The 27946-nt window shown below is 35.5% G+C and overlaps 2 long non-coding RNA genes across 3 annotated transcripts in view; both read right to left on the bottom strand.

The window, feature by feature from the left end:
* Window positions 1-7586: 7586 nt before the first annotated feature.
* On the bottom strand, window positions 7587-10507 carry LOC136009147 (uncharacterized). Its single transcript, XR_010610360.1, has 3 exons — window positions 10357-10507; window positions 9083-9416; window positions 7587-8076 (listed from the first exon to the last, which is right to left on the bottom strand). It is a non-coding gene; the product is annotated as an uncharacterized LOC136009147 (long non-coding RNA).
* A 6197-nt stretch (window positions 10508-16704) lies between these two features.
* The window catches only part of LOC136009148 (uncharacterized), a 38822-nt gene continuing 27580 nt past the window's right edge, over window positions 16705-27946 (bottom strand). For both annotated transcript variants that reach the window (XR_010610361.1, XR_010610362.1), the window contains exons 2-3: window positions 19367-19509; window positions 16705-16835 (exon numbers count right to left, since the gene is read on the bottom strand). This is a non-coding gene — a long non-coding RNA (uncharacterized LOC136009148). The remainder of the gene's footprint in view (window positions 16836-19366; window positions 19510-27946) is intronic.

Genomic DNA, 27946 nt, shown 5'->3' with positions numbered 1-27946 from the left:
ACCACATATCAACAGTGGGTGAAAAGTGAAAATGGTGGCAAAGTCTTCAGTCTTCTGCTTCTCAAGATATTTCAGTAACCTTCTTTATGGTTATTTTAGAAAAGGGGAAACTTTGAAAAGCTGTATTCATTGAGAAAAATAACTGCTACAACAGAATGATCCTTGAAATGCCAGCAGGATTGTTGGTCAAGTATCTGTATATTAATAAACAACTCCCTTCTGTTTGCTTGTTTCAGAAATTTAGATTGTTCACCAGAGTATTGTTTATTGCTCTCTCTGTCTCTAGGTAAGAAATTGATTATGTATCATTCTTCCTTTTCCTTCTTGTGATTCCTATCTTTCCTTCATCACTTACAGGCCATGCCTTCAGGCTTTTTTCTTGAACTTTCAGGGCTCTTTGGACCTATCCATATGCCTGTATTTTTCATCACTAACACCCTTAAGAAACCTAACTAAGCCTTCTTCATTTTGGGGGATGATGACTAACAAAGCTAAAATCTGAAGATTGAATCAAATGGGCAATATGACCACTGGAAAAGATAACTGGACCAAAATCTGCTGAATCAGTAGAAGGCTTTAAATTTGATCAACATGGTTAAAGATATGTGCAGGCTTACATCTTTGCACAATGCAGCTAGACAAACTGCTCATATTTCAGAAAAATTAAGATAATATATTAAATCTGGAATTTCATAGAAAATATTGGCTTTCAGAAAAAATCAATTAGAATGAAAATAAAAATTGAGATTTCTCATAAAATAATTTTGTTTTGGGGAAAAAGTATTTAAAAGTCAATAGAAATAATACTGAAATATTTCAAAAATACTTCTGTTCTTGGGTATGGTCTACATGGTAGTTACCAGTGAATCTTAAAAATAATTTTGAAGCAAATGGCAACATTATACTTCAATAAATGTAGAGAATGCTGTGAGCCTATTGAAGTGCTTTGTCCAAATAAGAAAACACCTTTCAAGCACATTTAATCAAAATTGATACTTTCCTTTAAAAAGTTCAAGTTTGTCAAAATGCTGTTTCCTGACAGCTGCAGCTATAAAACTTATATTTAGAAGCTTCCAAAACATTTTAATTTTGAGGTTATTATACAGATACTTCCAGTGCTAGAAGAGAATATCGTGAACACTGACAGCTTAGAATAGCCTTTTCAAAGAAGGATCAAAAGCTTTAAAATGTTACACATGGATATGGCTGCAAAATTATTTCATGAGACAAAAAACATTTGGAAAATATTTGGAAGATATTGCTTTCCATAAATCTATACAAAGAACTGAAGTCTCAAGCATTTGATAAGGAAAACTACCATTTCACATCCTCCTGATTATTCATTTGTGATACATTTTTTCTATTTACTTAAACATAGCATATAAGACATGAAGTCTCGGGTAGAGGTGAGCAGACTTCAGTCAGAGAGGGTGATGCCTACTGAACACTCTTTACACCACAAGAGCTGCCAAAAGAGGAAAGAACATAAAATTAGAAGATAGGAAAGAAAGGCAATTCTAATAAAAAGGAATAAATAAATAAGGGTTTATTTCTCTCTCATTTTAAAACTTTTTTTTTTTTTTTTCTTAATGCAGAAGACATATAAGCTAATTTTTAAAGGAATTTTCATGTCCATTCCTTGGAGTCAGAATACACAGTACCTATCATTGCTAAGCCATAGTTCATTTCACTAGAGGTATCCAGAAAGCTAATTATTTCCTGAGAACTTGCTATAATTTTAAGGGTTATGCACAAGATGTTAACTAATCACACAGCTCCCAGATATTTGTAACATGCAGTGTGACTCTGAGGTTGCATTTAAATGAGAGACAGGCATGACTACTGATGTGTTGTTTGTTAGTGCTGCACAGCAAGCAAAATGCTACATTACGCAGTGCCAAATTCACAATACTTTATCGGTTATGCTTCAGAGATAACAGAAAGCATACAACACTTAATCAGTGTTCAGTGTTCCACGGGCTATATTAAATAATAATAATAATAATAATAATAATAAACTGAGAAGTACTTCAGGACAAAATAGACTACAAAATTAATTACAAATTGCAAATATGATGCAAATGAATGCAAACAAGAAAAAAAATGTGTATTTTTCTACCAAGCATTGACCTGATTTGGAAAAGCCAGGCTTACTGGGAAATTAGAGGTCACAGGTCAAGCTTTATATTACCTATATTGGCTCAAAATTACAAAAATTTGAGAATGTCCAGATACAAAATGCGCAACTCATGTTTTTAAGTTGCTTGCATTATTCCTGTTAGTAAATACACTCATAACGTATTCTCAATTTAGAATTGTTAGTTTTTAAAAAATATTGAAATCAAAACTGCCACTGACAAGTATCGGAGTTTCTGCGAGGTTTCAGAAATAGGTGCACAAAGAAAATATGGCTTATTAAATTAAAAACAATGTTGACTTCTTTGAAAGCTATCAACTGCATTATTGAGTGTTCCCCCCCTTCCTGCCCCCCACAAATAGAAGTAAAGACAACCAGCTAGTCATTTTATGACAAATCCTCACTTTTGAAAAGTGTAATTTAATGCAACCATTTAGTCAATAGTCAAAAGTAAGTAGTCAAAAGTTTTCTAATGTATAGATGAAATATCTATCTCTATAAAGACAATTAAAAAAGTAATTAGAAAATAAAAGTGTGTCATTCTTGCAAGAGTTAATATTTATGCCTTGTCATTCATAATGCGAAAAAAATATAATGGATAAGCATGATGGATAACTGTTATTCTAAATATGATGTGAATTATTTAATTCATTGTTCCCATTTTATGCTACAACAGTGAGCATATGTCACTAGAATGATACATATTCAAATAGGTCCACCTTTTAAATTTTGGGCTGTGTCATCACCAGACTAAATTAGAGGCTAGATAATTAATATTTAACTTCTTTTAAAGCATGTTGAAGTATGTAGGCTTAACCACTGCCCTTCATTTTAGATAGCCACATTAAATATCTATTTGTAAATTTCCACTTAATTTTAAAGCAAATGAAACACCAATATAGCTCCATCACAGAAATAAATAGTGGCAATTCAAATAAACTAGGGGTTTAGCAACCCAGAGAAAGCCTATATGTATGCATGTTTCAGAATTTATTCCCTTCTGATCAGAATTGAGGTGAAAAAGAGGGAACCTCAGATGAACTAGAAGAAAATCTACAGATATTTATTTTTCAGGGCATATCTAACAAATGATGTGGATTTCCAGTTTAAGCCCAGTGGAAAAAAAAAAAAAAAAAAAGATGGCAAAAAACATTCCAGGGAGCTGTGGTATTTGCCATAGAAATTGAATCTTGCCTTGAAGCAAGAAGCAGCTGTTACTGAGAAAAAAGGAAATAATTTACCATAAGAGGCAAATGCATGAAGAAAAGAGATTCTAATCTGGTTCATGATATTGAATTATCAAAAAAACAAGTCAGAAAAACAAAAGACATGAGCAAAAATGCAAGCTGTTGGAGACAAATCCTAACAGTGTGAGGAAAAACCATTAGAAGATTGCTTAGTTAACTAGAAGGCCAGAGTTCCAAGTCTCAGGTTTTCAATGCTACCTGCCTTCCAGCTCAGAGGCAGTCTGGTTTGAAGTAGACAAGAGAGTCACAGACCTGAAAGATAAAAAAAAAGTTGTTCACACTCAAGGATAAAACTACTCATCGGAAATGCTGAAGAGCCTTAAAAGTCTGGGATCAAAATCAGAACCTTATAATCAGCTATTTCTATTCAGGAATTGTGTCTACTTAACCCAGATGTCTCATCTGTCTTTGAAAAGTGAACTAAAGAAGCTCAGGTAGCTGAAATAAAATGGATGAACTGATCAGTGGCTTGTATTTCACTATGACCAAGAACTGTCCCCTATCCCATGAAAAAGGACTTTAACTTTCATTGTGTTAAACATCAACCAAAAAAAGAAATAAATTCCACAGAAAAAAAGTCATACTCAATGGCAATATTTTTGCCATCTCTAGTACTCAGTTTGAAAAAGTCATTTTGGGGAATAATTAACTTTAAACCCGCCTCTCCCCAAAACAGAGATTTTCAGTATGTTATTTAAAGTCCACAGGCCAAATTGTCTATCAATTAACTCTAACTTCAGAGAATCAGCAAAAATGCAGCTGCAAAGTGTAGAACTTTGCTAGGATGAAAATTTCTTTCTAGCTATGTAGTTTTGAAGGAGCCTAGCCTTTTAAGGTTCTATTTTTGAGAAAAGACAATGATGAACTCTGTATTTCTCCTATAAACCAGTCTACTTTAATGCTGAAGCACTAGCTAAAATTCACTCATATCACTGAGATTTAAAGAGTTATTTTCCTGAATAAGGACCTACACATACAAATTTTTATGCCTTTTTACTTATGATGACTTTGCAATCTATTTTCAAGCTTTTACACATAAGTAGCCATTAAGTTCAATAAACCCTCCAAAAAATTAGTGCTTAAAATTTCCCTTTCTAAGTAACCCTATGATTTTTGATTCCGCACAACTTTGTCCTGACTTTTTTTCAGAAATCCAGTCTAGGTTGCCACATCATGTCAGAACCTCCTTGTAGTGCACATAATTTGCCTGAAACCTTTTGGCTTCTGAGACCTTCAGTGCTGGATGATATCCTTTTTTGTGCAGTCTTTTTGACCATTTCATCTCATTTCTCTGTATATATAAAAATAAAAGCTGATGCACATATGAATTTGAATTCCATACTAAAATCAGTGTAAAAAATAGAGTAAGACAGAGATTAAAAATGCATGAGCAAGAGATGAGATTGGAAATGCTCAATGGGACAGTTTGGTGTGTAAAAGAAGCTCAGAATTTTTGATGATTACTGAAGTTTTATCCTGAAAACATTTAAATCTCATTTTCAGAAAGAGCTCAAGCTCAGTGGACCCCTAAATGGGATTATCACTTCCTAATTACCTCAAAAATTTTGAACAGTTCAAATGTGTAATTTTCATTTTGGATGTCTACTGTAATTTAATTAAATGATCATATGGTAGTAAGTTCCCTCAAAGGCTTAGCTGGTATCTTATATAGTAAAGTTGATGTCCACTAAGAAATTTCCTTAGCACAGCATAGGGAGAGAAAGCTTCAAATGGCAAACAACCAGAGCAACTGACTGACAAAAGGCCATCCACATTTGTTAGATTGCTGATAAGTGTGGTAGGGACTAATAGGGAACATCAAGAAAAACATATGACAGGGTTGAGTGACAGTCTACATCTGGATGGCTAAAGTGCAAAGCTGTAAGGAAAACAGTGATTGCCTAGAGAGCAAAGATCCTGTCAACATGAAAACAAGTTAAATAAACAATTTTATTCTTTAATTCATATTGAAGCCTGTGTCACTGTGATGTAAGTGAACCCTTTAAAATCAAATCAATCAATCTCTGTAACACTTTGTGGAAGAGGAAGAAGCAGAAAATAGAAACTTGACAGGCTGATCTACCTTTGCCCTGATGTTATCTTGTCAATATATATAACCCTAGAAGGATAAATCATACAATATATAAATTATTCTTATATATTGTGACAGCTGCTGTCCTTTTTCTCTCAATGCATGCAAAACTCACTGGCTTGGTATTATTATTATTATTATTATTGTTATTGTTATTGTTATTATTATTAGCATCATCTCCCTAACATCATCTTCAAGAGATAGATAAAAATTTGTAAATACAAAAATAACTAATGCTTTGAAGTTTTGGGGCTGTTTTCATTGCACCACTAGCAGATAAACAACAATCTTATTATCAGTAAAGACGGCTTTGAACGGAGTCACAACACCTCCCTGCTAGCATCCAGAGCTTCCCAAAACTGTGATTACAGCTGAACAGAAATTGCATCAAGTGTGCTAAAATGACACTGCAAGTCTTCTGGACCATGGGAACCTCAAAAGAACCTTAAAAACAATGGTAAACCACCATTCAGGGCAGGAACGATACTGCTGACAGCTCTGCTTAGGAAGTGATGTCCTTCCTGGGAACTGCTCATTGGAAGAGACATGAAACAAATCAAACTGTTCTTTGTTCGCCTTCCAGAACTCAGCAAACACTGAAAAACAAAAACGTTCCCTTATTTTGATAAAACAAAATCCTTCAGTAACTTTTGATGAATTCTGATGTTTTGAAAAGTCAAGAGTTAACTGGAAAAAAACACAAACACAGCTTGGCTCACTGCAGTATGGATAAAGGATGGAGCTGAGAGTCTTACTGTCTTATAAGTCTTTCAGTGTTATTGGCCAAATGGGCTGAAGCCTGAAAAGAGAGGAAGCCTATCGATTTCCAAAGCAGGCTGGGGACTTTCAGATCTTTCAGGACCTGTCAGGCCCTCTGGGAGCTCAGTAAATACTTCAGTGTTTATAATTTGGAGCATTTACTTCATTTCTCTTCCTGTGGACTGCAGTCGTGAGTTTTAAGGCTTTGGGCCCTTCAGACCAGCCTGTAGATCTGTTTTCATTTTGGTGTGCTGCTGCTGTTGTCCAAGCAGACCGGTGAATAAAAGGTTTAGTGTGCATTTGGTAGTATATGCAAAGAGGACTCCTTTTGAGCCTCAGAAAAAGCATTATGAATTAGATTATTATGTCTTTAGAGGTGAAAAGAGCTAAAGCAATTGAAGAAGAGAATGTGTCTGAGCATGTTAAAGAGCAATATCACTTGGAAGCAGGACCAGCATTTTACAATGTCTAAACAATTTGTTGACAAGGCTGGTAAGAAGTGTGAAAAGAGATAAATTTGGAATGATAATTAGAGAGGATGAAATACTAGCTGTCAAGCTGCAGAAAGTATTTTAAACTAGCATTAGCAGATGCCTCAAATATTACTCAGAACAGACAAAAGGAAAATGTGTGTGTGTGAGAGAGAGAAAGAGACAGAGCGTGAGGAGAGGACCCTAACCCATAAGACTAAGAGACTGACTGAGTGTTAGGGTATGTAAAATACATTGATTACTAATGAAGATCTTTTGCTGCTCTATTTGCAGAAGACAGAAGTTGTATGTATAGTCTGCAGGTAAAGTTAGCTAATTAGCCAAACATTCCTGAATTGCTGGTCTAGAAGATGCACTGAACGGCTCATCTAGGATTTGTCAGCTGGTTCTTCATTATAAGGACAATGTATTTCCTTAGTGGCACTTAGCTTCTCAGTGACTGTTTCCACCTCTACTCCCTGTACATTCCAATTAAATCCCAGGCTGTGCCAAGAAAATGAAGGTAGAATAAAACAGCAGTCTTTCAGTAGCTAGAAATGTTTTCCTTTACCTACACAGAGTGAATGGGGAAAAGTAAATGATAAATGCTTTTGCTCCCAAAAGTGTGTCAAATTGTTCTCACAGTATGACCTGTTGCATAGCAGGGATGGAGCAAAATAGGTGGATTTGAAGCTGTACGCAATTCTTTCCTGTCTGGAACTGCTGGTATTTCAGTCTCCCACTCCAGCTCCCTGATGTCTGTAAATCACATGTAATGCTCTTGTTTCACCCATTCTTTCAGAGGTTATCTAGAAGTAGATTTGGGGGCAATTAGCAAATATGAACATCAGCATTCTGAATGACCACAATATTCTGCAGAGTAACAATGGCAAATCCCTTTATTGCTTAGTAGAAACCAATCCAGATGTATTCGCCAGAGCAACAACAAAAAAATACACACAAATTCTTGGTATTGGATTGCATGAATGAAAAGATACAAACACTGGTGATTCATTTTTCAGGTTGAAACACTTATGTACATCTGGTATAGTTAAGATTGTGAAAATTAAAAGATCTTTTATTCACTTTACACATTTTCAGCTCATCAGAACTTTTTCTTTAGTGGCTGTTTTATGAGAATACTGAATAGCAGCCCCTTCTTGTAGCTTTTTTTCCTACAGCAACTACTGAAGTCTTCATTTACACTGCACAAATTATCCTTAGCAGCAGGTAGGAAGCAATCAGCAAGGTGTAGTTGGCAATAGGTCTATTTTCATTACAAGATGGAGAGAGCCAGGGGACATGACATTTGTCCAACATAGTCAGGGAGGACTCTATTAGGAAAATCAGCTCTGGAGAATTGTAGTCTTGCTGAGGAGACATTGAAGAGAATGTGGGAAAGAATGCTTATTTTTTTGTTTAGAGGCTTTTTATGGGTTTTTTCGTTTTCTCATTAGGGTAATGAAAAGACAGAAGTGAGAAAAAAAAAATCTTTTTAAAACTTCCTACAATGCCACAAAAATTTATATAATTATCCTGTTTTTGAGTAGTCTGAGCATTTCAGACTACACTTCTGTGAAATAATTTCACAGTGACTCACTAGTGAAACTATCAGTAACAAACTTAAAGGAAGAAAATGTAAAGGTTTTTGGGTAAAAGAGAGTCACAGCTAATGGAATTACATCACACTGGATACATTTTTCAAGAAATAGTAGAACAAAATGGGGGCGGGAGGGAAATGAGCAAGCTCATAACTACCTAACATTAGATACCAAATTGAGATACACAAATTCAGAAACCAAACGTCCCAGAGTATGCCTTGCAGGTGATTTCAGTCTCCCAAAGTTTTTAATTATCTTTTGAAGGTGGCTGTCTCTGCTTCTGAACCACAACAGAAAGAATTTTCCCCATTATATTACTTAAATTCTTGTTTCACTTTTTGTTTGGGTAATCTCTCTGGTGCTTCCCTTGAGTAAACAGGAATGTTGCATGCTTTAAAGTATTTACTGAACATCTTCAAAGGATTTTTTTTTTTTCCAGAACTGAAAATACAAAGAGCTCCTTTAAGCAAATGAATGCCCATCAGGCTATATTTTGTTTCCTTTTTAAATAATGTATTTGATTTCTACTGGCCTTGGAACTATCTTCCTACTTCATCATAAAGTAGGAATAAAAGTATCTTGTTAAGTTTCAGACTGATAACTCATTTTTTCATTCTTAGTCAAGCAAAATGTGTAATACAATGTAAACTCAGACTTGAATATAAGCTACATTCTCTAACTGAAGATATTAAATGCAGACACATTTTGAGAACTTCTTGCATATGTACATCTTAAATGTAATCCTCTTAAGAAAGTTAATATTTACATATATTTACCTGAACAAAATCCAGAGAATATAAGTGAATAGATGCCTTTTTCAAAGATGGGGAAAGGAAAACATCAGATTACTTGCTCAAGAAGTCTGTAGCACAGCAGGATGTTGAACCCTTTTCTTCTGAGCCCTAGGTTAGCATTTGAAACACATGCTTTCACCTTCAGTGTTTTATACCCGTAATTGAAAATGGAAAGTAAAGCATATTAGTCCTCATCTCTTCACACACCATCCATCTCTCTCAGAACCTGGGCAAGTGGACTGCATCTAGCTTCCCGAGGAAAATCTCTCTTGTGGTCTTTCAGTGGGCTATGGAATCCGAGGTCTTTCCCAAGTACCTGACAGGTAACACACACATATGAAGAAAATGAACATTGGGTGGACAAGCTAAGTTGTTGCAAAAACATTTTTCTAAGCATTTTTATTTCCTTTTAATGTCTCAAGCATATAAAATGTAACAGTCAGATATCAGATAATTCCATAAAATGTTAACATAACTTCAGAAAACCTCAAATGTGCTACTTCTGATAATAAGCATAGTATGGCTAATGTTCAATACACTAAGAGACATGGAAAATTGCTAAAATGCTAGGATGAACGACAGAGTGGGGGAAGGAAAAAATACAGAGGAATAGAACCAAAATCAATCTCCAAGTTGAAGGGACTAACTGGAAGAGTTGGCCTGGTCCTGAAAAGCTGGTTCACTCCTGGTCTTAGAAAAAGAGTATTCTTAGATCAAGGGTTTTTTTTGTTTGGTAATGAATCTCTCAAATGGCATGTAATGCCAACTGCATGTTGCAGAAATTCATGTTGCATAACATTGGACAGTTAAAAAATGAAGCAAGCCACAAACACACTGTCTCCATGTGAATTCTGAACAACAAAGAGTAGTCAAGTTCTAGTTTCACCTTTTTTTAATTGATCTTTTTATTCATATATTTTCCTTTAGTTACCCTTTATCACAATTAATCTTACTGCCTAAGGCTTCGCATGATTTTCTTAGGAACAAGTAGGTATCATTCACCTCATTTTGCAAAGAAGATCAAATAAAACCAGCACATAATTACCATTTTGATCCTCCATCTGCTCATATCTCCAGACTAACTAACTATGGCTTTATAGAGATATTTAGCAGCCTGAGATTATTACACGGTAAAGCTTCTTGATATAGCTATACATGAAAAGATTCCTTCATGTGTTCCCATAAATACAATTGATACTTCACAGGCTAAATTTACCAAATCTAGCCTTGAAAAGAAAGAAATTAAACATGATTACCTCAAAATTAAGTAGTTTTTTTAATTGCTGCAGCCATAGACAGGGATTATATGTTGGAAACTTCAGCAGCTTCATTCACTGAAGAATGTTTGCTCTGTTCAAGAGTCTGTAGCCCAACCTCAAACATTCATTAATACAGGGTATGCATTATCCTCTGTGCCCTCTTTGTTGTATGAAACAATGAAAAATAGTAAGAACAACAGTGTAAGTGAAAAATGGTTTTAAGCTGAATACTGAAATTTCCAGTTACTTATTTTCTTATAGAACTGTATTAATGTAATTCTATGAAACGAACCAATAGCGTAAAATGCAACTACAGCCACACCTGCTAACCTTAATTTTTATTTAAAAAAGGATTTTATTTTGCATTCCATGTCACCTCACTCAGGTTAAGAGTTTCTTTATATTCTTGAGTAGTTACAGCAAATTTAGCTCTTTGCTTTCATATTTTTGTGATGTATATCTCTGCTATGCTATGATATACCCTTTGTTGTACCAGTTTAAATATCATCCATATATGAAAGGCAGTGAAATTATATCAGCAAGTCTTTTTGAAAAGTAAGCAGTGCTGGAGCAAAATGAAAGCAGCAAATAAATCCATTTTGCTCTTCTCCAGCTTTCTAAAACTTTCTCAAGTTCTGGGAGATGGGAGAGAAATGTAATTAAACAATTCACTAAGTGCTTTATTTGCCACCTGCCATTCGTTGAATACCTGCTGATAAAAGTGAGGTTTTTTACTTGCAGATTTGCCCTGATAGACTGGAATTATGGAAGTTCGTGAGTGCTCCAGGAGCCACATGAGGATAAATATAGATTCAATCAAATCAAATCAAATTTGGCAATAAAGAGGTGAAAAGTGAATTACTTTCAGCTTGTCCCAAGGATATTTTTGTTTAACAGAACTAAGATAGCTTGTGAAGGCAATTTTGTCAAAAAATTAAAAAACCTTGTTCTGATCAATTCTTCTATTACTTTGTTGTAACTTATCATACATTTAGAGGTGCTTATGGAGTGTTATATTCATTAAACACTTTAAATGTCATTTTTTTAGGCTGTTTATTAAGAAGAAGGTGTCTTATATATTTATGATGAATGTAAGTGTGCATGACTATATCAATATAGTCACTGGTCAATTTCAGTGAATATGACAGAGAAGCAGACATCTCAGGAGAGCTGCAGCTGTGTCTGCATTAGTGTTTTATATTACCCCTGCACTTATGAACTGAATGTCCCAGCTGTGAGTTACACAATGGATTTGGCTCCTTCTGAGCAAAACTTTGGCTCGGAGGTGTTGCCCCAGGAAAGCTGTCACCTCATGGGACTGGACAAGATCTAACCTGAATTAACTCCATCTCACTCCATTATTTGTAGTGTGGACATCATATTTTGAAGACAGGTCTTTTGCCTTACATAATTATTCTTGCTGAGTAGTATGAATAGTGTAAGTTACTGCATGCTTATGCAAAGAAGAGAGAACCTTGTATTGCAAAGCACTAAGCTAAAAAGCATATCCCTCAGTAGTTACAAAAAAAAGTGTGAGGAGGGGGGAAAGAAACTTTTCCATGACTACTGTTGCTTAAGGATCTCCTTACAAAGACTCAGGAGATACAATAGTAAGGTGATACACATGTGCAAATCCAGGGTATCTGCGAATGCAAGATTTTAATACTAAGTCCAACTGTAATTGCTAGTACAAGCAATTATTACATTAAAAATTTCTTTCTATTTAAATCCATCTTTTTCCTGCTTGTTTTTTGCAATTGTATGTCCTTACAATATGAGTATTTTCCTTTTAATTAAAGAGCTTTTATAACTAATTCTCATACGCCTTACTAAAATTCACCTCATCCTACTGAGTAAACATGTTGGAAGAGCTGTTATGTGCAGCATATCTGGATGTCATAAAACCGTGCGATCAGAGAGGGTAAAACAGAATGCTCTATAAATGCTGAAGAATGTGTACAACTGACAGTGACTACTCATCTGACCTTATATGTTAAATCATGGAAGTGATTCAAATTCAGAAGTCAAATACATAATGTAAGTTACTTTGAGAACATAATGTAATTACAGCCTCAAAAGCTTAGTTATACCAAAAAAAAAAAAGGCAATTCAACTGCAGTAGTCAATTTTCACTGCTTTTAGAACAGGCTTCTTGCAGATCTGTGAGAGAAGAGCTAAAAATACAGACATTATCGGTACCACAGTTATGGTGCACGAAACAGAAGACTTCTGTATACACATATAAAAGCATAAGAACTATTTTTGGTATACACAGAACTCTATTGCCTTTTGAGTATATTAGACACTGGCATTGTGTGTAGACAGCCATACTGGTATGGATTTTAAGTTCACCTGAATACTTTCAAATTTAAGACCTCCAAGACCTGAGGCCAAAAATAGTGGCAACAGGCACCTGACACCATTAACAAACAGGGATAGTTGGGGGGGGGGAGTCAGAATTAGCTAAGTAAAGTTTATAAACTAATTTGTTTTTTGCTAGTATTCTTATGAATCAATTTAATTTATAATGTCAGTATTTACAATGACAATACAAATAGAGCTTTATACTATAATATTGGGCAGTTTCATTTTAGTAAATCAGGGAAATGCAGCATTTTCATTTCAGCAAGTCAATCCTAGTACAAAAAGGTCATTATAAAGTCATTTTTCAACAGACTGATGGGAGGCAAATCTAAAATGACCCCGTAAGGCTTCTTAACTAGCATATGGTAAAGGCATAGTTAGGGTTTAAAATGTAGTAATTTCAAGTGGAACTGGAAAGTAGTAATTTCTCTAGTTAAATACTTCAGGTCTATAGTTGATTCAGTTTCTAAATCTTCCATGCTGGATGCTAAATGAAAACTGAGCTCAAGACACAGAATTATTGTTAACCCACCAGTAAGGTGTTAATTACTTTTACATGGACCATGCCAAGGATATCAATATAAAAAGAAATGGAAAATAAATATTTTAATGCTAAAAGTTTCTTTCAAACTAAAAAAAAAAAAAAAAAAAAATCCTATGTAAAAAGTTGGCGTTTTTTTTCCATCTAATGAAATGAGCTCTTTACATATAAATTATATTGTAATAACAGAGCTCCCTGGTGGAAAAGAGTTCCTTCTCCTGCTGGCAAAAATTAGAATAATCACAGATGGCTAATGATCAAAAATACTGACTGACAGCTCTGAAGTACAAGGCATAGATAATATTCTCAGAGCTACAGGTTATTTATACTCAGAACTGGCTTTAGGCATTCACAAAGTCTGTGTTCAGGATGTCCTATTATAAAAGAGATCTTTTAGTCACCACTGCAGTTTCTGCTTCCAGTATTTTTCCTTAAGACTAAATTGATCTCCATAATAGTTTCACCAATATACCATGTTTCAATGTACCATTTACCGAAACAATCCTTAACTAGCTGAATTCACTCAAACACATAAACACCATTATTATTTATGTTATACTTTAAATGTGTATTTTGAGTTCTTAGAAATACACTACTTCAGAGTTACTATATTGCAGAAGTCAGTCAGTGCAAAGAAAGGGTCCTGAAACATGTTGAGTTTCTCATGTTTGTATGATGGTGTAAAGTGTCTTGTTTCTTTTGTAGTGTTCAAAAACCCGAGAGGAATTTGGTCCTGTTCCCACTTATATTAGTTAAAATATTTAATTGATTCAGCCAGGAGGGAGATGAGCTTATAGGTAATTCTCAAATATCTCTTATTTATCATTTTATAGCTCCCTTGAAAAGTGCGCTAAACATTTTGTCGAGGAGAAACCTATCTCCAGTTTCAAAGCACTGGCTGTGTTGTAGGCTTGTGATAATGATAACTTTTCAGTACACATCCAGCTTGTAGCCTCAAATACTTTCTAAGAGGATGTCTGCTTTTTTGAAGTGTAATTTCTAGGTCCTGTAACAAAGACAAAAATCTGGAGAGATATTTTACAAAAAAATAGAGAAGGCTTGGTAATAAGAATGCAAGTTTTAAATACCCCCAAAATATTACCATTGGGTATTAGCTACATTTCTGATAGAAAATTATGTGGGAGTGGATATGTAGAAATGTTTCTGCTTCTTCATCCATTTAACTTTCAGGTACCTATGAGAAGACGGCACAAAAAGAGGCAGTTTCTTTGAACTTCACTATTGATTTTTTTTTTTAAATCAACAACCAGAAAACATAAAAAAGGAGAGAGAGAAAGATAAGCTACTTATGGGCAAGTTACATAAAGTGGCACATCTCACTGGGCACCAGGGAATCCAGAAGGAAGAAACCTTCAAATTAAAAAACTGCTTGAAAGCCTACAGACAGAATTTGCCCTTGCTTAGAATCTGCAGTTCATCTCCACATGCACCACAAACCAGGCTTCATTAGTCACGGACATCTCAGAAGTACTTGCTTAACAAACCTTTTGATTTTAAACTAAGCATGAGTTCTGGACACCAGCTAATGATTTTTGTGCTGACAGTAGTAGCCTTGCTGATATGATGTGTAGCCTCAGACGGTAAAATTGGTTTACAGTCTTTTCATTCAAATGTCTGACTGGACTTCTATTATATGAGCTGGAAGTTCTGGATATAAGGAGCACCATTTATCAACATAGCTGCTGTTTTGCTCCATGTCAGGCATGGAGCTGGACTAATAGTTATCATAGGAACCTTTCCCCGTGCAGACAGCAGTACTGCAGATAGATTGAGCTTCACCTTAAACAGGAATCATTTCAGCAAATAAGGTGTATTATTTCATCTAAGCACAAGTGCAATTCATAAGTAATAGGCAATCTGTGATTTACTGGCATTCCTCTGCTAGCTAGCTAGATAATGACTTCTTAGGGTGAAAGCTGGTGTACCATGTTACATTATACAACACAGAAGTCAGTCAAAAAAAGAAAAAAAAAAGAAAAAAGAAAAACTGAGAGAGAGAAAAATAATTGTTTTTCGATAAAAGAAGTGTAAGGAGTTACAGGGTCTTCACAAAACAGCTTTTAAAGAGCATGTATTCATTCCACTTCTTTTGAAATTCAGTTAGAGCTAAGTGAACTATCACAAGCAAACTATTTCACTGAACTGAACAATAAACCAAAACCAGTAGAAGTACTAAAAGCATGCCTGAGGCAACAGAAACTTTGGTGTTAATTTCCATTTCTTTCAAGTGCATTTGATGAATGATGTGACAAAAGAATCCTAATTAAAGTTGAAATCCTGAATACTAAATAAATTAGAAGTGCCACTACATTCATCTTCTACAATGATAATACTGCCACTTCTGCTTCTTCTCTGTGCCCCTTTGCTTACATCTGTGGCAGTAACTCAGCAAAGGGCACTGCCAGCACAGATGGAGGAATGGATACTGTTCCCCCAGATAGAGAGATAATAGGACAGACTGCTTTGTTTCCCTTCACTGCCTTCAATTTACACAAAGAAAGCCTATCAGAGGCTTTCAAAGTATTTTTAGATTTTTATTTTTCCTGTCAAATGACTTAAAACTTGACAGGCAACACTGCACTCTCTGGTCTTTAGTAGCACCAGACAAGTTGCCGTGTTTATGGCCATTAATTTTTTATTTCTTTTATTACTGGAAAATCATTAAATACTTGAGATAATATATAATCCTAATGGGTTGGAAAGCAACAATGAAGGGATGAAATTCTATGGCTTGTGTCACACAAGCCAGGCAAGACAATCATAAATGACCTTAAAATCTATGAATCTTTCAAGGAGCTGCCCCATTCAATAAGCAGACTGGAACATGAATTATGACTCCCCAGAGATATCCTTTCCCTGCTCCCCTTTTGTTCCAGGGAGCAACTCTGAAATACTTTGGGAGGAGTTTATATCCCCAGCATGCCAGAGGAGTAGGCTTGTCTTTTTTCATTCGCTTTGCACTCCTTACAGAAAGAAGGCTGGCAAAGAAGAAGCCTCTTCTATTCCCACCATAACTACACTCCAAATCTGATAACACAAACAAAAGTGATGTCTCAGTGTCTCCAAGTCCCATTTGTACTGTCTACAGCCTGTGTCAAGAGAAGTCCTAAAACCATCCTGGAGTCAATCAAGAGCTCAAAGGGAGCCATGTACTCCAAAGTCCCAACATATTAGTCAGTGACTAATAGTGGCTGCCTATCAGAAAAAGTGGAAAAACCTAACAAGCATGTAACGACACTTCTCCAAATTATTCTCGTAGAAACTAGCAATTGAGAGAAAGTTATGACTTGGAGTTGATGCCTGTATGTTTAATGACCCATGATGTATTGCACATACACAGAGCACACATGACTCGTCTGACACAGTCAAGTACTCCAACCCTACAACATCATAAGACACACAACATGGCATACCTTATTATAATCTTCTCAGAGCAATATCACACTTCTTGCCTCTTGCTAAACAATGTGGTTTCTTTCTATTTTCTAGATGATAAACTCTCTCCTTTAGCCTTTTCATTTGAGGTTTTAAACAAGTTTTCTGATTTGTTCTATGAAAACATTTTTTTCAGAGGAGAAGAAAGAAAGAATTATCTTAATGAAAAAGATAAATCACTTGCTTATATCTGTCTGATATATTTTAAGACCTGATTTTACTCAATGTATCTAGTGAAATTGTAGTGGGATACAATTTTAAAGTACTGTGAATTAAAAAGCTGCTTGTGTCTACCTGGTGTATAATTTCCAGAATTCTTGTCACCATGTGAATTTTGTAGCCCTAATGTTCCCCTATGGATTTTGGATTGATATTTTATAAAGGATATTTCTTGATCTTAACTGTAATAATGACAATTTCAGTGATCACAGTGGGTTGTTGGGCTAATTATTCTATATAGGTAGTTATATATAGATTTAATAAATTGCCTAAGTAGGAGAGACATGCTGAGACACATATTGTATCATATTTGTTATTGAAGTGCCTTACACATGCAAAACTGAATATTTGCAGCACAAGCTCTTGAATTTTAATTTTGCATTCAGCTGCTAAAAGTGAAATATTTTATTCTAATTTCACTCAGGAAAAAGAAAATTTTCACCCCATCTTTAAAAATGCACAAGAAGAGAATTATCTTATTATGTCTTTTTCACACAAACACCTGATACAGGCATGTAACCTGCATTTTCTGTTATGCTTAAAAAACCCTTATAGTTTGTCAGTCAAGTATCAGGATTCCATTTTTTCCTGTTTTTTGAATGACTTCATATTTACATCTTGTGGAGTTGTTTATGGAAGGTAAGCAAGAGAAATTTAATGAGCAATGACTGGAACTTGAGAACTTAGTAACTGAGGTACATGCTTTGTAACAAAAAGCTGAACAGAAGTGAGAGGGACTTCTCAAAACAAATGCAAGAGAGGAATGTGGAGAATTAACTTACTTTGTTACATGTGCTGTCACATGGTACACGACATAGATTAATGAAGCCACTGCAAGTTTTTCTTTCTTAGGGCTAAACTAGATTGTATTTGGTCTTTGCCATCACTTTGAATTCTTTATCACTGACCTTGATCCTTCTGCCACTACTGTGATCTCTGGGGATTAAGTGCCCAAAGGTTATCAACTTAAATACACGTATATGAGTTGTCATATCTGGATTCTTAATAATTGATTGCCAAAGCACTTCTGCACAATGCACCTTGCTTTTTTCTTTCTTTTTTTTTTTTTTTTTTTTTTGGCAGAACAAGTCAAGTGCCCTTTCTTAGCGCAATGTTCAGCTGCTCTTCTTTGGGGTATGTGAGTGTCAACTAGTGTGATAAAGCATAAAAACACAAGCTTGTCAGTAATGACCCAGTTGGTAGCACTCAGAACTATTGGCTAAGAAGTCAGAGGAAGTTCTCATGCTGGTTTTTTTCTGGGACTAGTGAAAAATTCATCATAGGATTGTCATTAGGAGAAATTTAGGTTTGATTGTGAATTTCGAAGGAAATTATCCTCTTCCAGAGCTACAGAAGGAGAAGGTATGCTTGTTAGTCATTTAAAAATATTGCAAATGATATGAAATGAGTTTTAAATCTATTACTGGGCCAAAAAAAGAAATTAATTTAAAGATATGCTATCTCTGCTCTGAGATTTATTTGTCCTATAAACATATATAGGGATTTTTTTGAGCTTGTGTTTTTTTAAAAAAGGCTTGTTATTTTTAAAGTTTAAGAAGTGTTTTCCAGGCTGGTAGCTTTGCCAAGGACTTCACTAAAATTATGTTTGTTTGTTAATATGTTTGGTTTAAAGTTTATAAACTGGCCTGTACTCAGTGGTTTTATTGGAAGACTTGAGCTATTTAATTCATGTTTCGATCACTGCTGGTAAAAAACAGATTATGTAAAACTAGTGGCCTTGCATGTTGAAAACGTTTAGAAAGCAAGGTTAACTGAACAGCATCAGTTGTTGAATATGCTGCACACACCATAAAGGTACAAGAGGCAGCTTAAGACAGCTGGGTATTTTTTTCAAGTGGATTAGTCAGAGACATAGAGGAGAATCCTTTTTTTACCAATTGTTTCCAGAGCTATAGTGTGCTATTATCACATAAGATAAATCTGCAAAGCATTGAAGAGAGTAAACTGTTCAGTTGTATAATGTTTCCCTATGCCTTTAAAGGTTTATAATGTCTTTTATCACTACAAGGGGAAAATCTGAATCTTTTATCAACTAGTTCAAAAAAGCAATCCATTTAAATAATGTGTCTGGAACTGTAGTCTATGGAGATAATCAGTAGCTTATTAACCTTAATCATAACAACACATTATCGCTATTTGGTTTCATGTTGACTAATTTGCAGAACAATGGGGAAGAGCACACTCATCACATAAGACTATTCCTAGTTCTTAGCACTGCATAAATACAGTGACCCTCACTTGAAATGTCAGAGACTTAAGAAAAAGCTGTATCATATGATGAAGGAAGAGAGTTGGGGAAAAGAGGATCATGTAATCAGAGTTATAAAGTAAACACTTGTTAAACCCCTCGACAAAGTGAGATCATCATCAAACAGATACCTAGAGCACAGAATAAAGGTCAGTTACCTTTTATCATGTTTGTGTAGCTTCAGTTAAACTAACAAGCAGCAGCATGTGCTTAAGGTCATAGTTAAACACTTTTGCCTTGGTAAATGAGCTGTGTATTCAGTTCTTCCTTTTCAAGAGCATGGCCATATTGGAACTCTGATCTACAAGAAAAAGACATCAGAAAAGGAAGCAATTTACCTGGGGACAGAAATAAGTCATTTCAGATGGTATAAAGAAAAAATAATGCCAAAAAATAAAATAATAATAAGTCAAAATGCAGTGGACAAACCTTAAAAATAGAACAGTTCACTTTAACTTTGGGGATTGAAAGTGCAGAATTTTATTTCCCTCCAGAATTGTCAAAAATCACAAGCAATGCTTTACCTTGAATTATTTCAACATTAAAGGTACATTTCCTCATATCTATACACTTCCTGTGCAAATTCTAGTTCTTGATCCTGATGAACTTACTATTTCATATGAATGACACAGATAAACCTATGAATCAGGAAGAAATATAAGACTTATGAGAGATACAGATGGCATAGACTCCATCCGGAAAGGGGGAAGGTGGATGAATAAACAAATTCTAAGGCAGTGTAATATGCCTTGCCTCATAGAAGCATGATATATAATATTTAGCATGCATATAACATAAAAACATGCTATATAACAGTTCCATTAAATTCATTCAGAAAGGGAAATTTTAGAGGTATTGAGATAATCTTTTCAGATAATGTAAGGCTATAACATTTTCAGTGGGAAAATGTGAATACTAGAAAAACTGCAGCACACATCTAAATATTACAACATAATAAAATCAAGAAGTTTTAGGTTCTGTATTATGGAAATAGCCTTCTTAAAAGTGTTTACAAAGTAAAAATTCAGTTAACCAGACCTCAAAATATATTAGGTAGAATTCTGCTACAATAAGAAACCTGAAATACACAATCTTCTGCCTTTTCACTGAATTATGCTATGCCACCATATGTCTTTAAGTGTATACTGAAGCTTAATAGCTATTGAGTCACAGGACAGCAACAGTTTCCTTGCATGATTTGCACTTCATAGAAAAATGTGCAAACTTAAATTGGCCAGAGTGTTCACACAGAATAAGATTCTGCTACAGGGTGAACTTTTTAATGATGCTTGTTTGGGTAGCTGTTTCCGTGATGGAGAGATTGGTAGCAATATGTTTATGCTTTGATAAGAGTTCAGAACCTGTCTTTTATAAATTGCAGTAGAGAAGTGAATACCACTAATATAGTGGTAGTGCTGCTGCAGCCACGAGAGTTAAAAAAGAGATCATTAGACATTGGTTTTATTAGATTATCTTACAAAGCTGGAGAAAAAAAAAGTAGAAAAGTTTTGGGGACCAACTATTCAGATGTCAAACAGAATCAGCAAGACATTAAATGTGCAAAAAATTCTATAAAAATGGACTTGTTCTTCATAACACAGGTTTTGTTCTTTTTCTTCTTTGTTTTTCTTAATATTCAACTAGAATAATAAAACATAGGCAAATTTCTAGAAATAGCAGATCAGTTTGAAATGCTGCAGTCCATGTTCTGATATTAGAAGAGTTGAATGAATTATAGAGTATTTCACCAAGATTTTACTTGGCACAGAGGATAATGATTTTGTAATGGAAGTTTTAAAGAAGGAGGAAATAAAATAGAATGAGAGAAGTAAGCATACAGTTAAACTAGGGATAGTAACTGAGGCTGATGAAGAAGGTCAAATCCAGCGATGCTAGGTAACTAACTGTAAAGCTAAAATGAAGCCTCAGCCAATTATTCTTGAACATAACCAAACCAGCAAGGTTTGGGAGAGAGAGACAATTACTTTGGTGAAACTTCATTATTTCAATGATACACATTTACAATTCTGTAAATGCATTTATTGCCATTTTGACTTATAAATGGTGCAGTTAATAAGGGCTCTACAAAACAAAATTTCCTCACATTTTCCTGCTAGCATCAAAGCGCTCTGCGTGAGAGAATAACTGTTTTTTTTCCTATGTGTCATTGCCCTATCAGTCCTAGACCAGAGTAAAGTGTCTGATAAAGATCTGCCGTTTGGTTTCTAAATCTGCAAAGGGCTAGACAGAAAAAAGCCCCCAGTAATTCACACAGTCCACAGGATAGCACTGAGATGAAAATGTCTCACATGTACGATACATGAAAAGACAATGACCCCATAACAAGTTTTATCTCACACCAGATAAATAATCTTGCAGATTCAGGGCTCTGGAAGCAAATATCTGCCTGCATTTATGTATTTTTATCCTTAAAATGTTTAGTGATACTTCTTATAAATAAGCACAGATTCACATTATCTAAAACTGTATCTTCTTCATTTCACAACAGTGAAGAAATCTGAAACTCATTTTATGAGGCTGTAGGATCCGAATTTTACTGAAGTGTGCTGTGAGCATATTACACTGTTAATGTACGTATGTTGGTCTGATCTGAAATAACGCAGAAAATGTATCTGATTATGCATTACTTTAGGCAAATATTGCCCATAAACTTAAGTGACTACTTGAGACTTTGTCTAAATGGCAAACAATAAGTATAAAAACTGGAATTAGCTTTCTGGGTGCTGTTTGGTATCTAATGATAAACTGAAAACATTTAAGTATGAAGAAAAAAGCTCATCTCATCTCATCCTCTTGCCTGCCTCTTAGTCCTTTACCATGCATTTTGGTTATGTAGTAGAAGGGTATCGGTTCATGATAAAATTACAACATGTCTTCACTTAATAAAGAGATTATATTTTTATTCACTCTTTGTGTTGATATCTTAAGTATCATGCACACTGCTATGTAATGACAAGACCCAATGCACTTTGGCTTCATTTCAATATAAAAATATGAAGGTGTTGGTTTAATTACCACTCTGGCAATAAATCTGAAAGCATGTTAGTGAGTATTAATGTCATATGTTTAGCCAAAAGAATTCCTGAAGTCAGCCTGCTATTTTATCTTCTTTAAAGCATTAGTAATAAGGAGTTGAATGCATATTTGAGAAGTATTTTATATCTTGCTAGACAATAGTTGTTTACAATTGAAAAATCTACCTACTGTACACACAGAACTTATGCTGTATTTTGGCAAAATAGTAAAGATGATGACAAAAGTAACTGAATTCTAATGGAATCTATCAAGAATATCCAGACAAAACCAGAAGCAATTATATTAGTCAGTTGAAGAATTTTCCAGTTGTCAAGATAAACATTCTGGAGATTTTATTTGGATTATTTTAAGAAATCCCACACAGTCTGAACAATTAATTACATTAAAATCGTCATGAAACTTTTAATGTTTCCTTTAACAGAATGTTTTATATGTTTTTTCTAACAATCTTTCAATCCCATTAGAGACTGAATTCATCAAGGAATTAGACAAGAAATAGAAACTTCTGTTTCAGAAAACAGAATGGCAGCTAGACAACAGAAAACAGATGCCAATTATTTGCCTGCGTCTGTGGTAGAACAAAACATTTTATGACATTTACATATCCTTAGCAAAACTGCCATTGATGTCAGAGAAGTACCAGTCAGAAGGTTCTGAAACAAGACTCTATATAATGGAGGATTGCAAATAATTTCTTTCACTTTCCTAAAAATGACAAGAGGAAAAATATGTAGTACTTTGTACAGGGTAGCAAAAAAGCTATGTATATTCGCAAAATCTGGACTAAAACTGTCTTACACTATAAAACTAGAGTTGCTCAAATGACGTGAAAACAGAGTTCATACTGCTTGGACTTAGCAGCCACAAAATTGGATTTATTTTGTCATACACTGAACAGGGAAGAATTCAAGCTATAAAACAGAAAATAAACCTAATCTTTTGTCTTGTTAACCTTTGTTTGGCCTAAGAACATATTTGTAAGGTGGGCTAGTCTTCAGCATGTGCCATCCAAGGCATACAGGAGCTGGTGCCACTCTACTTACCTTTAACAGACTAGCTTAACACGGTATTTATTTGTAAATATTCAGTCAGATCAGCAGAAAGTAATTCTCTTAAGCTAGGCTGAAACCCAAAACTTTTAGTTTGATTTGATTTAGTTTGATTTAAAGCAAACTTCCAGTATCTGAAGGGGGCTTATAAGGACGCTGGGGAAGGACTATTCATTAGGGACTGCAGTGATAGGACAAGGGGTAACAGGTTAAAACTTAAACCGGGGAAGTTTAGATTGCATATAAGGAAGAAGTTCTTTACTGTAAGGGTGGTGAGGCACTGGAATGGGTTGCCCAGGGAAGCTGTGAATGCTCCATCCTTGGCGGTGTTCAAGGCCAGGTTGGACAGAGTGTTGGATGGCATGATTTAGTGTGAGGTGTCCCTGCGTATGGCAAGGGGGTTGGAACTAGATGATCTTAAGGTCCTTTCCAACCCAAACTATTCTATGATTCTATGATTCTGTAACATTTTTTATGTAGCAAACACTTTAATTAGATGGTTACATGACCAAACATGGCATACTCTTTGTGGTATATCTTATTTTATCAGCATGAACTATACAGACAAAATGATTTCAGGAAATTGAAATTGTACTGGTATTAAAAAACTATGCCTGTTTCATTCTTCCAGTCTGCCCTTTCTAGCACTGACTAGGTCTGAGACTAAGTGGAAAAAATGTCCACCAGAAGGGGTGTACCCTGAAGATCAGTGTTTGCAATGGAAGGTAATGTAGTTGAATGGTTACTTTCTGCACAAGACTATGTAAACTACAGGCAAATGCATGATAATTAATGAGAAAAAAAAAATTGCTGCAAGCAGTTACCTGTGATTTACCCAACACTATATTGCACATCAATCCTCCTAGGGCTGACTCAAAAAGATGTCTGTAAAGGCCTTTCTAACCACATTGCCCTTGTCTTCAGTTCAACTTGTAGTTTTGGAGTCCTTTATTACAGTGGCCTTATCACCTCTCTGTCAGTGACTACCACGGGCAGTTTCATTTCATTTTCCTCTTTCTGCTCTTCCTTTTAAAATACTGAATTCAAATATTATGACATCCCAAGTGTATCATATCTCAACCACATCTCTAACAAAGTACCTGATGATGAGAATAAATCACCAAGTCCCATTCAAAAAACTATTAGTACAAAAGTCTGGTGCTCACATTAACAGTTGTTGTTTTGGTGGCTGTGTTTCAGAGAGGTCAAGTAGATCTAGGTGCCTGTGAGATTTTATCATGGTTTCCTCAGGGCCAGTATACAAAATGAATCACAACAGAAAAAACAAAGTAGTAGTGAGCAAAGAAGTTCCTGGATACATTATTGAAGCAGAGTGACCTAACTCTGTTAGCTGCTATTTCACAGGGTCAATTTTTGCTGCAATGTTAATTGACTTTTTTTTTACGTGGTAGCTGAAATTTGCAACATCCACTTTCTAGAGTTTTATTCTTTTTGAATATACTTGCTCTACCATGAAAATAATAATTTTCATTGATATTTTCATTAATATTTTCTGGAAATAGAAATTTTAAACTGAATAATATTGACATTTTTTGCAAAAAAAAAAGATTCAACTAAGCATGTAAAAATGTTGAGCTTTGACCTTATTAAGAACAGAACTTTTTGTGGAGAAAAAAAATGGTTGCTTTATGACTAGTCAAAAATTCAGATTATGAAGAATCATTCTTCGATTAGTACATTTCTTGCAGACTAAGCAAGGGCTAAAGAAGACTGAACTCATCCTCCCTTGAGGATTGTGAGCCAGCATGCAGAGGAAGAAGAGCAGAGAGGTAAAGGAAGACTTAATGTACAATAGTACATCTTTCCTCCTGTGAATAGCTCCACTGATTTCAGGTAAAATAGTCCTACAAGATTAAGCCACTGATGATTAATAAATGTTTGAAAACAAGGCCAAAGCCCAGGTCTTATTTTAAGTCTCAAAGACAGGGTAGTTTCTATCTAACCTAACAGATCAGAACCTCGACTTGCTCATTAGCTGAGAACCTCTACCCTTCTTATTAGGCCCAATTCTCTCAGACAAACTGTCAGATGGAAACTGCTGCTATTGTACACAGGACACATTCCATGTCATTAATAGAACAGGTGTTCAAAGATTTTGGATACATCAAGTTTACCCAGCTTCTTAAAAGGTCTCTTCTCATAAATAATAGCAGCTGCCACACCAAGGATCATTTGCAGAAAAGGTTGGAACTTCCCAGCCTATCAAGCCTTCAGTTTTATGTGCTTACATGGTGAATTTGTTTAGGAAGTTTGTAGTGGCTTCATAAAACAGTGTTTAGGATTGTTATTACTGATACTCATGAGGTAGTAATTTAGCTTCCAATGAGCTCAGTAGGAGCTTTAAGTAATGGCCACAAAGAATTTAGAATTTGGATCATTAACTGTAATTTGCAACTTTCACACAAGAAAGGTTGCATTTACTTTAGAAGTTTTATTTCAAGTAAATGTTGATAAGCCAAGAATGTTTTAAATCAAGGATATCTACAATAATATTTTTGTCTAAAAGAATATGAACCGATGTAAAACCAAATTTTCTCACAGTGGAAAACCTCAGCATTTGACTGAAGTCACATAAGGCTGCATTTGTCACTGTACTTTATCACATTTTATTACCTGATTTTATCCCAGCTGCCTTATTTTCTATAGTGGGATAAGAGCCAAAGGACTTGTCAGAATGGAGCATGTTGAGTTACATGGCACCCTCCGATAAAGAAAAGGGAAGAGGAAACAAAGATTCCTGTACTGGGATGAGAGACACTTATTTTGAAAAAAAATTTTGCAGGAAAATGTAGATTAAAAGATTAAGAGTTTTTCCAAGCAAAATTAGGCCATATGTATTTTTAACACTAAACCTCACTTAAAGAAGAATAAAGAGTTGTCATATTTCTGTTACAGCTACTAATCTCAGATTTTTATTCAGGCTTTTGTACTAGTGTAAAGTACCTTTGCTGTCAAGAGGGAGTGGAACTATATTAAGAAGCCCAGCAAATTTAGCCCAGAAGAACAAATTTCCCTCTCTAATGGAGACTTTTTGTTGTCTACTATTGTGTTATGTTCAAATTACAGCTCATTCAGGATAACATTAAATAGGTGCTCTACATGCAAGGAAAATCATAGAATCAGAGATTCAACTAGGTTGGAAATGACCTTTAAGATCATCAAGGTCAAAAATTGTGCTCTAAAATGAAGAAATAATCTTCTTTTTAACAGGACGCCACTCAGGTACAGATGGAAGTTTTGGAGGCAGCCACCTGAGGTTGCATATCAATGAAGTGCAATGCACACCCATCTCTTAGCTGCTTCTTGCAATGCCTTGCTGTTAACTCAAGTCACTAATTATGTTTTAGTCAAGCCACTGTGGTCTTGGGTGATTGAGGTGTCCCAGCTATCTTCTGATCTACCAGTTTGGCCATAGAGGCATCCAGAGATAACAAGTATTTTAGCCACCACAGCTGATTGATATTCACCTGCCAACCACTCACCAGTTGGTCCAAGAGAGCAGCTTACTGGAATTGTAATAAAGGGACCAGCATTGTTTAACATCTTTGTGGCAACATGGACAGTAGGATTGAGTGCGCTGTCAGCAAGTTTGCCAATGACATCAAGCTGTGTGGTGCAGTTGACACAATGGAGGGAAGGGATGCCATCCAGAGGGACCTTGATGTGCTTGAGAAGTGAGCTATTGTCAACCTCATGAAGTTCAAGAAAGTGAAGTGCAACGTCCTGCACCTGGGTCAGGACAATCCCAGGCACAGCTACAGGTTGGGCAGAGAAGAGACTCAGAGCAGCCCTGCAGAGAAGGACTTGGAGGTGTTGGTTGACAAGAAACTCCGTGCGACTTAGTAGTGTGCACTTGCAGCCCAGAAAGCCAACTGTGTGCTGGGCTGCATCAAAAGAAGCATGATCAGCAGGTCAAGCAGTGTGATTCTCCCTCCCTCTCTGCTCTTGTGAGACCCCATTTGTAGTACTGCCTTCACACTGGGGCCCCCAACACAAGAAGAATACAGATGTGCTCAAGCGAGTCCAGAGGACAGCCATGAAGATGACCAGACAGCTGAAGCACCTCTCCTGTGAAGACATAGTGATAGACTAGGGCTTGGTCAGCCTCAGGAAGTGAAGGCTCCAGGAAGACCTCGTAACAGCCTTCCCATACCTAAAGGGCCTACAAGAAATCTGGAGAGGAACTTTTTACAAGAGCATGTAGGGACTGGACAACGGGGAATGGTTTTAACTGGCAGAGGGTAGATTTTATATTAGATATTAGAAAATCTATTAAGAATCTGTATTTAGATATAGATTAGATATTAGGAACAATTTCTTCATTATGGGGGTGGTGAGGTGCTGGAGCAGATTGCCCAGAGAAGCTGTGGCTGCCCCATCCTTGGAAGTGTTCTAGACCAGGTTGGATGGGGCTTTGAACACTGTGGTCTAGTGGAAGGTGACCCTGCCCTAGAACTAGATGATCTTTAAAGTCCCTTAATCACAACCATTTTATGATTCTATGATGATTCTATGATATCTGACTTCTGTCCTTGATTTTCTAGTAGAGTGTCTGTGCAAAGAACTCTTCCAGATAGAGTTCATAGGTGAAATAGTTGATGTGGAACAGTA

The sequence above is a fragment of the Lathamus discolor genome, chromosome 2, assembly GCF_037157495.1.
Source record: "Lathamus discolor isolate bLatDis1 chromosome 2, bLatDis1.hap1, whole genome shotgun sequence".
In the NCBI taxonomy this organism is placed as follows: Eukaryota; Metazoa; Chordata; class Aves; order Psittaciformes; family Psittacidae; genus Lathamus; species Lathamus discolor.
The sequence above is the reverse complement of the archived record's forward strand: the minus strand, read 5'-3'. Positions and strand labels throughout refer to the sequence as shown.